Raw genomic sequence first — 14,036 nt, 5'->3', positions numbered from 1 at the left:
CTTTGTCAGTTGCTTCATTTGCAAATGTTTTCTCCCATTCTGAGGGTTGTCTTTTGGTCTTGTTTATGGTTTCCTTTGCTGTGCAAAAGCTTTTTAAGTTTCATTAGGTCCCATTTGTTTATTTTTGTTTTTATTTCCATTTCTCTAGGAGGTGTGTCAAAAAGGATCTTGCTGTGATTTACGTCATAGAGTGTTCTGCCTATGTTTTCCTCTAAGAGTTTGATAGTGTCTTGCCTTACATTTAGGTTTTTAGTCCATTTGGAGTTTATTTTTGTGTATGGTGTTAAGGAGTGTTCTAATTTCATTCTTTTACAGGTAGGTAGCTGTCCAGTTTTCCCAGCACCACTTATTGAAGAGGCTGTCTTTTCTCCATTGTATATTCTTGCCTCCTTCATCAAAGATAAGGTGACCATATCTGCATGGGTTTATCTCTGGGTTTTCTATCCTGTTCCATTAAGCTATATTTCTGTTTTTGTGCCAGTACCATACTGTCTTGATTACTGTAGCTTTGTAGTATAGTCTAAAATCCAGGAGCCTGACTCCTCCAGCTTCGTTTTTCTTTCTCAAGATTGCTTTGGCTATTCGGGGACTTTTGTGTTTCCATACAAATTGTAAAATTTTTTGTTCTACTTCTGTGAAAAATGCCAGTGGTAGTTTGATAGGGATTGCATTGAATCTGTAGATTGCTTTGGGTATTATAGTCATTTTCACAATGTTGATTCTTCCAATGCAAGAACATGGTATATCTCTCCATCTAGTTGTATCATATTTAATTTCTTTCAGCAGTGTCTTATAATTTTCTGCATACAGGTCTTTTGTCTCCTTAGGTAGGTTTATTCCTAGGTATTTTATTCTTTTTGTTACAATGGTAAATGGGAGTGTTTTCTTAATTTCACTTTCAGATTTTTTCATCATTAGCATATAGGAATGCAAGAGATTTCTGTGCATTAATTTTGTATCCTGCTACTTTACCAAATCCATTGATTAGCTCTAGAAGTTTTCTGGTAGCATCTTTAGGATTCTCTTTTTATAGTATCATATCATCTGCAGACAGTGACAGCTTTACTTCTCCTTTTCTGATTTGGACTCCTTTTATTTCTTTTTCTTCTCTGATTGCTGTGGCTAAAACTTCAAAAACTATGTTAATAGTGGTGAGAGTGGGCAACCTTGTCTTTTTCCTGATCTTAGTGGAAATGGTTTCAGTTTTTCACCATTGAGGACGATGTTGGCTGTGGGTTTGTCATATATGGCCTTTATTATGTTGAGGTAAGTTCACTCTATGCCTACTTTCTGGAGGGTTTTTATCATAAATGGGTGTTGAATTTTGTCAAAAGCTTTCTCTGCATCTATTGAGATGATCATATGGTTTTTCTCCGTCAATTTGTTAATATGGTGTATCACATTGATTGACTTGCACATATTGAAGAATCCTTGCATTCCTGGGATAAACCCCACTTGATCATGGTGTATGATCCTTTTACTGTGCTGTTGGATTCTGTTTGCTAGTGTTTTCTTGAGGATTTTTGCATCTATGTTCATCAGTGATATTGGTCTGTAGTTTTCTCTTTTGTGACATCTTTGTCTGGTTTTGGTATCAGGGTGATGGTGGCCTCATAGAATGAGTTTGGGAGTCTTCCTCCCTCTGCCATATTTTGGAAGAGTTTGAGAAGGATAGGTGTTAGCTCATCTCTAAATGTTTAATAGAATTCTCCTGTGAAGCCCTCTGGTCCTGGGCTTTTGTTTGTTGGAAGATTTTTAATCACAGTTTCAATTTCAGCGCTTGTGATTGGTCTGTTCATATTTTCTATTTCTTCCTGGTTCAGTCTCGGAAGGTTGTGTATTTCTAAGAATTTGTCCATTTCTTCCAGGTTGTCCATTTTATTGGCATATAGTTGCTTGTAGTAACCTCTCATGATCCTTTGTATTTCTGCAGTATCAGATGTTACTTCCCCTTTTTCATTTCTAATTCTATTGATTTGAGTCTTCTCCCTTTTTCTCTTGATGAGTCTGCCTAAAGGTTTATGAATTTTGTTTATTTTCTCAAAGAACCAGCTTTTAGTTTTATTGATCTTTGCTATCATTTCCTTCATTTCTTTTTCATTTATTTCTGATCTGATCTTTATGATTTCTTTCCTTCTGTTAACTTTGGGGTTTTTTTGTTCTTCTTTCTCTAATTGCTTTAGGTGTAAGGTTAGGTTGTTTATCTGAGATGTTTCTTGTTTCTTAAGGTAGGATTGTATTGTTATAAACTTCCCTCTTAGAACTGCTTTTGCTGCATCCCATAGGTTTTGGGTCGTCGTGTTTTCATTGTCATTTGTTTCTAGTTAGTTTTTGATTTCCTCTTTGATTTCTTCAGTGATCTCTTGGTTAATAAGTAGTGTATTGTTTAGCCTACATGTGTTTGTATTTTTTACAGATTTTTTCCTGTAATTGATATCTAGTCTCATAGCACTGTGGTCATAAAAGGTACTTGATACAATTTCAATTTTCTTAAATTTACCAAGGCTTGACTTGTGACCCAAGGTATGATCTATCCTGGAGAATGTTCCATCAGCACTTGAGAAGAAAGTGTATTCTTTTGTTTTTGGATGGAATGTCCTATAAATATCAATTAAGTCCATCTTGTTTAATGTATCATTTAAAGCTTGTGTTTCCTTATTTATTTTCATTTTGTATGATCTGTCCATTGGTGAAAGTTGGGTGTTAATGTCCCCTACTGTGATTGTGTATATGTATAACTCATTGACTTTTCTCTACGCCTGAAACACAACATTGTAAATCATCTATACTTCAAGAAAAATTAACTTAAAAAAAGGAAAAAAAGTTTAAAAATGGCAAAAATTAAAGGGAGAATCATAGAAGCATCAAGGGAAAAGCAACTAGTTATATACAAGGGAACTCCCATAAGGCTATCAGCTGACTTTTCAGCAGAAACTCCATAGGTCAGAAAGGTGTGGCACAATACGTTTAAAGTGATGAAAGGAAAAAACCTACAACCAAGAATACTCTATCTGGCAAGGCTATCATTCATATTTGAAAGTGAGATTAAGAGTTTTACTGACAAGCAAAAGCTAAAAGAGTTCAGCACCCTGAAACTGGCTTTACAAGAAATGCTAAAGGGACTTCTCTAAGCAGAAAAGAGAAGGCCACAACTTAGAAATATGAAAATTACAAAAGGAAAAAATCTCAATTGTAAAGGCAAATATAAAGTAAAGGTAGTAGATCAATTATAAAACTAGTAGAAGTTTAAAAGAAAAAAAGTAGTGAAATTATTCATATCTGCATTAAGCAGTTAAGGGATACATAAAACAAAAAGATGTAAAATATGATGTCAAAAACATTGAACATGGGGGGATAAAAATGCACCGTTGTTAAACGAACTTAAGAGATCAACAACTTAACATAATCATGTATATATATAGGTTACTATATATAAGCCTTATGTTAACCACAAACCAAAAAAAATCTATATAGCTACACAAGAAAGGAGATAAGAATCCAAACATAACACTAAAGACAGTCATTAAATCACAAAGGAAGAAAGCAAAAGAAGAAGAAAGGAACAAAAAGAACTATGAAAACAACCCTAAAACAATTAACAAAATGGCACTAGGTACATACCTGTCAATAATTACTTCAAATAGAAATGGACTAAATGCTCCAATAAAAAAAAAACATAGAATGGCTGAATGGATACAAAAACAAGAGCCATATATATGCTGCCTACAAGATAATCACTTCAGGTACAAAGACACACAAACCAAAAGTGAGGGGATGAAAAAAGATATTCCATGCAAATGGAAATGAAAAGAAAGCTGGGGTTGCCATATTCATATCAGACAATATAGACTGTAAAAAGAAGACTGTAGCAAGAGAAAATGAAGGACATTAATTACATAATGATCAAGGGATCAATCCAGAAAAAAAGATATAACAATTGTAAATATATATGCACCCAACATAGGAGCAACTAAATACATAAAGCAAATATTAGCAAAAACAAACAGACAAACTGACAGTAACACAATAACAGTAGGGGACTTTAACATCCCACTTACATCAAAGGACAGATCATCCAGACAGAAAATCAAAAAGGGAACACTGACATTAAGTGACACATTAGATAATATTGACTTGATAAATATACATAGAACCTTTCATCCAAAAGCATCAGAGTACATTCCGTTCAACTGCACATGAAACATTATCCAGGATAGATCACATGCTAGGCCACAAAACAAGTCCCACTAAATTTAAGAGGATTGAAATCATATCAAGCATCTTTTCTTACCACAACACTGTGAAACCAGAAATCAACTACAAGAAAAAAACTGAAAAAACCCACAAACATGTGGAGGGTAAACAATTTGTTACTAAACAACCAATGGGTCACTAAAGAAATCAAAGATGGAATCAAGAAGTACCTAGAGACAAATGAAAACAAAAACACAATGATCCAAAAATCTGTGGGATGCATCAAAAGCAGTTCTAAGAGGGAAGTTTATAGCCATATAAGTCTACCTCAAGAAACAAGAAAAATCTCAAGCGTATAACATAACCTGGCACTTAAAGGGACCAGAAAAAGAGGAACAAACAAAATCCATAGTTGGTAGAAGGATAGAAATCATAAAGATTCAGAGCAGAAATAAATGAAGTAGAGACTAAAAAAGAAAAAGAAAAGATCAATGAAATTAAGAGTTAGTTCTTTGACAAATTCTTAGAAAGGTATAACCTTCCAAGACTGAACCAGGAAGAAAGAGAAAATATGAACAGACCAATCACAAGCGCTGAAATTGAAACTGTGATTAAAAATCTTGCAACAAACAGAAGTCCAGGACCAGATGGCTTCACAGGTGAATTCTATCAAACATTTAGAGAAGAGCTAACACCCATCCTTCTCAAACTCTTCCAAAAAATTGCAGAGGAAGGAACACTCCCAAACTCATTCTATGAGGCCACAATCACCTTGATACCAAAACCAGACAAAGATAGTACAAAAAAAGAAAATGACAGACCAATATCACTGATGAATATAGATGCAAAAATCCTCAACAAAATGCTAGCAAACAGAATCCAAAAGCACATTAAAAGGATCATACACCATGATCAAGTGGGATTTATCCCACAGATGCAAGGATTATTCAATATACACAAATTAATCAATGTGATATACCATATTAACAAATTGAAGAATAAAAACCATATGATCATCTATATAGATGCAGAAAAAGTTTTTGACAAAATTCAACATCTATTTATGATAAAAACTCTCCAGAAAGTGGTATAGAGGGAACCTACCTCAACATAATAAAGGCCCTACATGACAAACCCACAGCAAACATCATTCTCAATGGTGAAAAACTGAAAGCATTTCCTCTAAGATCAGGAACAAGGCAAGGATGTCCACTCTCGCCACTATTATTCAACATAGTTTTGGAAGTCCTAGCCACAGCAATCAGAGAAGAAAAAGAAATAAAAGGAATACAAATTGGAAAAGAAGTAAAATTGTCAATGTTTGCAGATGACATGATACTGTACATAGAGAATCCTAAAGATGCCAGCAGAAAAATACTAGAGCTAATCAATGAATGTGGTAAAGTTGCAGGATACAAAATTAATGCACAGAAATCTCTTGCATTCCTATACAGTAACAACAAAAGATCAGAAAGAGAAATTAAGGAAACAATCCCATTCACCATTGCAACAAAAAGTATAAAGTACCTAGGAATAAAACTACCAAAGGAGGTAAAAGACCTGTACTCTGAAAACTATAAGACACTGATGAAAGAAATCAAAGATGACACAAACAGATGGAGAGATATACCATGTCCTTGGATTGGAAGAATCAATATTGTGAAAATGACTATACTACCCAAAGCAATCTACAAATTCAATGCAATCCCTATCAAATTACCAATGTCAGTTTTTACGGAACTAGAACAAAAAATCTTAAAATTTGTATGGAGACACAAAAGACCCTGAATAGTCAAAGCAGACTTGAGGGGAAAAAGTGGAGCTGGAGGGATCAGACTCCCTGACTTCAGACTATACTACAAAGCTACAGTAATCAAGACAATTTGGTACTGGCACAAAAACAGAAATACAGATCAATGGAACAGGATAGAAAGCCCAGAGATAAACCCATGCACCTATGGTCAACTAATCTATGACAAAGGTGGCAAGGATATACAATGGAGAAAAGACAGTCTCTTCAATAAGTGGTGCTGGGAAAACTGGACAGCTACATGTAAAAGAATGAAGTTAGAACACTCCCTAACACCATACACAAAAATAAACTCAAAATGGAATAGAGACCTAAATGTAAGACCGGACACTATAAAACTCTTAGAGGAAAACATAGGAAGAACACTCTTTGACATAAATCACAGCAAGATCTTTTTTGATCTACCTCCTAGAGTAATGGAAATAAAAACAAAAATAAACAAATGGAACCTAATGAAACCTAAAAGCTTTTGCAAAGCAAAGGAAACTACAAACAAGACGAAAAGTCAACCCTCAGAATGGGAGAAAATATTTGCAAACGAATCAATGGACAAAGGATTAATCTCCAAAATATATAAACACCTCATGCAGCTCAATATTAAAAAAAAAAACAACCAATCAAAAAAAATGGGCTGAAGACCTAAAGAGACGTTTCTCCAAAGAAGACATACAGATGGCCAAGAAGCACATGAAAAGCTGCTCAACAACACTAATTATTAGAGAAATGCAAATCAAAACTACAATGAGGTATCACCTCACACCAGTTAGAATGGGCATCATCAGAAAATCTACAAACAACAGATGCTGGAGAGGGTGTGGAGAAAAGGGGACCCTCTTGTTCTGTTGGTGGGATTGTGAATTGATATAGCCACTATGGAGAACAGTACGGAGGTTCCTTAAAAAACTAAAAATAGAATTACCATATGACCCAGCAATCCCACTACTAGGCATATACCCAGAGAAAACCATAATTCAAAAAGACACTTGCGCCCCAATGTTCATTGCAGCACTATTTACAATAGCCAGGTCATGGAAGCAACCTAAATGCCCATCGACAGATGAATGGATAAAGAAGTTGTGGTACATATATACAATGCAATATTACTCAGCCCTAAAACGGAACGAAATTGGGTCATTTGTAGAGACATGGATGGATCTAGAGACTGTCATACAGAGTGAAGTAAGTCAGAAAGAGAAAAACAAATATCGTATATTAACGCATATATGTGGAACCTAGAAAAATGGTAGAGATGAACCGGTTTGCAGAGCAGAAATAGAGACACAGATGTAGAGAACAAACGTATGGACACCAAGGGGGGAAAGTGGCGGGGGTGGTGGTGCTGGTGAGATGAACTGGGTTATTGGAATTGACATATATACACTAATATGTATAAAATAGATAACTAATAAGAACCTGCTGTATAAAAAATAAATTAAATTAAATTTAAAAATTCAGACAAAAAGTTAATTCTTTGAAAAGATAAGCAAAATAGATAAACCTTTAGCCAGACTCATCAAGAAAAAAGGGAGAGGCTCCAAATCAATATAATCACAAATGAAAAATGAGAAGTTACAACCAACACCACAGAAATACAAAGGATCATGAGAGATTACTGCGAACAACTACATGCCAATAAAATGGACACCTAGAAGAAATGGACAAATTCCTAGAAATGTACAATCTCCTAAGACTGAACCAGGAAGAAATAGAAAATATGAACAGACCAATTACCAGTAATGAAATTGAATCAGTAATTTTTTAAAACTCCCAACAAACAAAAGTCCAGGACCAGATGGTTTCATGGGTGAATTCTACCAAACATTTATAGAAGAGTTAACACCTATCCTTCACAAACTATTCCAAAAAAAATTGCAGTGGACAGAACATTTCCAAACTCATTCTATGAGGTCAGCATCACCCTGATACCCAAACCAGACAAAGATACCACCAAAAAAGAAAATTACACACCAATATCATTGACGAACATAGATGCAAAACTACTCAATAAAATGTTAGAAACAAAATTCGACAATACATTTAAAAGGATCATACATTATCATCAAGTAGTGTTTACAATAGGGATGCTAGGATGGTTCAATCATCAATCAATCAATTTGATACAATACATTAACAAATTAAAGTATAAAAAACATGATTATCGCAATAGATGCAGAAAAAGCTTTTGACAAAATACAACATCCACTTATGAAAAAACTCTCAACAAAGTGGTTATGAAAGAAACATACCTCAGCATAATAAAAGCCATATATGATAAGCCCACAGCTATCATCATACTCAATGGTGAAAAGCATTTCCTCTAAGATCAAGAGCAAGACAAGGAAGCCCACTCTCACCACTTTTATTCAACATGGTGTTAAAAGTTCTAGCCACAAGAAAGAGAAAAACAAATACTGTATACTAACACATATATATGGAATCTAAAAAAAAGGTTCTGAAGAACCTAGGGGCAGGACAGGAATAAAGACACAGATGTAGAGAATAGACCTGAGGACATGGGGAGGGGAAGGGTAAGCTGGGATGAAGTGAGAGAGTGGCATGGACTTATATATACTACCAAATGTAAAATAGATAGCTAGTGGGAAGCAGCCGCATAGCACAGGGACATCAGCTCAGTGCTTAGTGACCACCTAGAGGGGTGGGATAGGGAGGGTGGGAGGGAGACGCAAGAGGGAGGAGATATGGGGATATATGTATATGTATAGCTGATTCACTTTGTTATAAAGCAGAAACTAACACACCATTGTAAAGCAATTATACTCCAATAAAGATGTTAAAAAAAAATCTAGCCACAGCAATCAGACAAGGAAAAGAAATAAAAACAATCCAGATTGGAAAGGAAAAAGTAAAACTGTCACTGTTTGCAGATGACATGATGCTATATATAAAAAATCCTAAGGGCACCATCAAAAAATTACCAGAACTCATCAATGAATTCAGTTAAGTTGCAGGATACAACATTAATATACATAAATCCATCACATTTATATACACTAAGAGCAAACTATCAGAAAGTAAATTAAGAAAACAATCTCATTTACAATCACATGAAAAAGAATAAAACATCCAGGAATAAATCTACTTAAGGAGGTAAAAGGTCTGTACTTGGAAAACTGTATGACATTGATGAAAGAAATTGAAGACAACAAAAACAAATGGAAAGATATATCCTGCTCATGGATTGGAATAATTAATATTGTTAACATGACTATACTACCCAAGGCAATCTACAGATTCAATACAATCCCTATCAAAATACCAATGACATTTTTCACACAACAAGAACAAATAATTCTAAAATTTGCATAGAAACACAAAAGACCCTGAACAGCCAAAACAATCTTGAGAAAGAAGAACAAAACTGGAGGTACCACACTTGCTGGTTTCAAACTGTACTATAAAGCTACAACAATCAAAACAGTATGGTACTGGCACAAGAACAGACACATAGGTCAATGGAACAGAATAGAGAGTCCAGAAATGAATCCACACTTATTTGGTCAATTAATCTATGACAAAGGAGGCAAGAATATACAATGGAGAAAAGACCACTTCTTCAATAAATGTTGGGAAAACTTGACAGCTACATGCAAAAGAATCACATTGGGGTACTTTCTCACTCCATATAAAAAAATAAGCTCAAAATGGGTTAAAGGCTTAAATGTAAAACCTGAAATCATAAAACTTCTAGAAGAAAACATAGGTAGTATGCCCTTTGACATTGGTCCTAACAATATTTTTTTTGGATATGTCTCTTTAGGCAAGGGAAACAAATGGGACTACATCAAACTAAAAATCTTTTGTACAGTGAAACAAACTACCAAAAAAACTAAAAGGTTGCCTACTGAGTGGAAGAAAACATTTACAAATGATATATCTGATAAGGGGTTAATATCCAAAATATACAAAGAACTCATACAACTAAAAAAAACCCTAAACAACCCTATTGGAAAATGGGCATAGGACCTGAACAGATATTTTTCCAAAGAGGACATACAGGTGGCCAACAGGCACAAGAAAAGATGGTCAACATCACTAATCATCAGGGAAATGCAAATCAAAACCACAGTGCGATATCACCTCACACCAGTCAGAATGACTATTATCAAAAATACAACAAGTAACAAGTATTGGCAAGGATGTGGAGAAAAAAGAAACCTCATGCACTGTTGCTGGGAATGTAAACTGTTGCAGCCACTATGAAACACAGTGTGGAGGTTTCTTTAAAAATTAAAAATAGAACTACCATATAATTCAGCAGTTCCACTCCTAGCTATTTATCCAAAGAAAACAGAAATACTAATTCCAAAAGATATATTAACCCCTATGTTCACTGCAACATTATTTACAATAGCCAAGATACTGAAACAACTTAAGTGCCCATCGATAGATAAATGGATAAGAAGAGTGGTATATACATATGATAGACTATTACTCAGCCATAAAAAAGTATGAAATCCTGCCATTTGTGACAGCATGGATTGACCTGGAGGGTTTTATGTTAAGTGAAATAAATGAGACAGAGAAAGAAAAATACCATATGATTTCACTCATATGGTGGAATCTAAATAGCAAAACAAATGAAGAGACATAACAAAACAGAGTCATATATACAGAGAACAAACAGGTGGTTTCCAGAGGGGAAAGAGGTGGGGGGATGAAAGAAATAAGTGAGGGAGATTAAGAGGTACAAACTTCCAGTTACAAAATAAATGAGTCATGGGTATGAAATATACAGTGTGGGGAATATAGTCAATAAATATGTAATATATTTGTATTATGACAGATAGTAGATTTATTGTGGCAATCATTTTGAAATGTATAGAAATATTGAATCACTGTATTGTGCACCTGGAACTAACATAGTGTTGTAGGTCTATTCTACTTCAAAAACAAACAAACAAACTCATAGAAAAAGAGATCAGATTTGTGATTATCAGAGGCAGGAGTGGGAGCAGAAGGGATGGGATGAAGGTAGTCAAAACTTACAAACTTCCAGATGTAAGATAAATAAGTACAAGGGATGTAATATACAACATGATTAATATAATGAACACTGCTGGATGTTATATATGAGAGTTAAGAGAGTAAATCCTAAGAGTTCTCATCACAAGAAAAAAGTTTTTCTATTTATTTTATTTTGTATCTATATGAGATGATGGAAGTTTACTAAACTTATTGTGGTAATCATTACAGGATGTATGTAAGCCAAATCATTATGCATATATATATATATATATATATATATATATATATATATATACCTTAAACTTATATAGTGCTGTATGTCAATTATATCTCAATAAAGCTGGACGAAGGAAAAATGGATCATATATCTAAATGTAAAACATAAATCTATAATATTTTTAGAAGAAAACATAGGAGAAAATTTCATGACTTGTGGATAGATGAATTCTTAGGCATGACACCAAAAGCATGAACAATAAGAAATCATAAGGGGAAAAAGGTGTTAAATTTGATCTCATCATAATTTAAAATTTTATTCTGAGACAGAGCTTATCAAGAGAATAAAAAGATGAATATATATCACAAGGAAGTAAATATTTGTAAATTATACATCCAACTAAGATCCAGAACACACAGAATATATGAAGAACTCTCAAAACTCAATAACAAGAAAATTAACAGCTCAATTAAAAAGCAGGGAAAGGACTTGAACAGACAATTCAACAAAGAGGACATAAGAATGGCAAATAAACACATGAAATAATGTTTAACATCACTATCCGTTAGGAAAATGCAAATTAAAACCACAATGAGATACCACTACACACCTATTAGAATAGCTGAAATAAAAAACACTGACAATACCAAGTGCTGGAGAGAATTTGAAGCAAATGGAACGCTCATATATTGATGAGGGAATGCAGAATGGTACAGTCACTCTGGAAAACAATTTGCCAATTTCTTTAAAAGGTAAATATGCACTTACCACATGAAGCATCAGTCGCACTCCTGTGTACTTGCCCTAAAGAAATGAAAACTTGGGTTTACCAAAAAACCTGTGAATGAATGTTCATAGCAATCTTATTCATAATCTCTAAAAACTGAAAACAACCAAGATATTTCCAACAGATGAATGGATTAAACAGCCTCTGGTACATCCATGAAGAAGATACAATTGATATATGCACAGATTGGGTGAATCACAAATGCATTACGCTAAATGAAAGAAGCCAGTCTCAAAAGTTATGATTACGTTTTTCAACATTATGGAAAAGGTAAAACTCTAAGGACAGGAAACAGGTCACTGGTTATCAGAGGTCTGGGATGGGGGACATGGTTTGACTACAAAGGGCAAAATGAGGGAGATTTTGGGGGTAATGAAACTGTTTTATACCCTGATTGTGGTGATGGTTACATGAATTTATTTACGTGTTAAAATTTACGGTACTGAAAACCAAAAAAATATTTAATTTCACTATAATAATTTCAAATATATTATTTTAAAAATGTTAATGAGTCACATTTAGAGAACTAGGAAACATAACAGCATTCAAAATAATACCAGGCATCTCAAGAGTGACATAGGAAGTTAAAACAGTCGCTCAATGCCTTTAAAAATTCTTGGTGAAATTTTCAGCCTGAAATTATAAAATGAGCTATCAAATAAGTGTAAGATAAAGACAAACTTTGCTCGTGCAAAATCTCAAATGAAATCATCTCCCATGTACCTTTTCTCAGGAAGTTCCTGAGATAACCTAATTTACTTCTGATTTAATTTGAGTCCTCTTTTTTTTTTTCCTGGTCTAGCTGAAGGTTTGTCATTTTTATCTTTTCAAAAAATCAGCTCTTAGTTTCATTGATCTTTTCTATTGTTCTTCTGGTCTCTATTTCACTTATTTACTCTCTGATCTTTATTATTCCCTTCCTTCTGCTAATTTTGGGCTTAATTTGTTCTCCTTTTTCTAGTTCCTTGAGGTGTAATGTTAGATTTTTTTGGAGATTGTTCTAATTTCTTAATATATGCATCTATCACTATAAAATTCCCTCTCAGAATTGCTTTTGTAGCATCCCATAGTTCTATTTTTATTTTCATTTGTTTCAAGATATTTTTTTATTTCCCTTTTGATTTATTCTTTGACCCATCCGTTGTTTAGAAGTGTGTTGTTTCATTTCCACATATTTGTAGATTTTTCAGCTCTCTTCTTGCTGATTTCTATTTTCATAACATTATGGTTGAATAAGGTACTTAGTATGATTTAAATCTTCTTAAGTTTGCTAAAACTCGTTTTGGGGCCTATCATGTGAACTATCCTGGAAAATGTTCTGTGTCCACTTGAGAAGAATGTGTATTCTGCTGCTGTTAGATGGAATGTTCTAAATATGTCTGTTAGGTTCTTTTGGTCTAGAGTATGGTTCAATTTCAACGTTCCTTTATTGATTGTATGTCTCTATGATCTATCCATTGCTGAAAGTGGGGTACTGAAGTCCCATACTATTATTGTATTGTTGCCTATTTATCCCTTCAGATCTGCTGGTATTTGCTCAATATATTTAGGTGTTCCAATGGTGTATGCATATACATTTACAATTGTCATATCATCTTGATGAATTGACCCCTTTTATCATTATTTAATGACCTTCTTTTTCTCTCATACCATTTCTGGTTTAAGGTCTATTTTGTCTAAGTATAGCTACTCTCACTTTCTTTTGGTTTCCACTTGCATGGAATATCTTTTTCAAGCCCATCATTTTGAGTCTGTGTGTGTCCTTAAAGCTGAAGTGAGTCTCTTGCAGGCAGCATATAGTTGAGTTTTGGTTTTTTTATCCATCCAGACAATTCTGGCCCTTTTGATTGGTGATTTCAATCCATTCAATTACTGATACTTAGGGACTTACCTATGCCATCTTAATGATTGTTTTCTGGTTGTTTAGTATTTCCTTTTCCCTCTGTTTCTGCCTACTTTTATAAATGGTAATTTTCTGTGATGTTATGCTCTGTTTTCCCCTTTTTAAATGTTTTGTGAACCTACTCTAGACTTTTGCTTTG

The sequence above is a fragment of the Balaenoptera ricei genome, chromosome X (genome assembly GCF_028023285.1).
Source record: "Balaenoptera ricei isolate mBalRic1 chromosome X, mBalRic1.hap2, whole genome shotgun sequence".
NCBI classification, from domain to species: Eukaryota; Metazoa; Chordata; class Mammalia; order Artiodactyla; family Balaenopteridae; genus Balaenoptera; species Balaenoptera ricei.
This window is presented reverse-complemented; position numbering follows the sequence as displayed.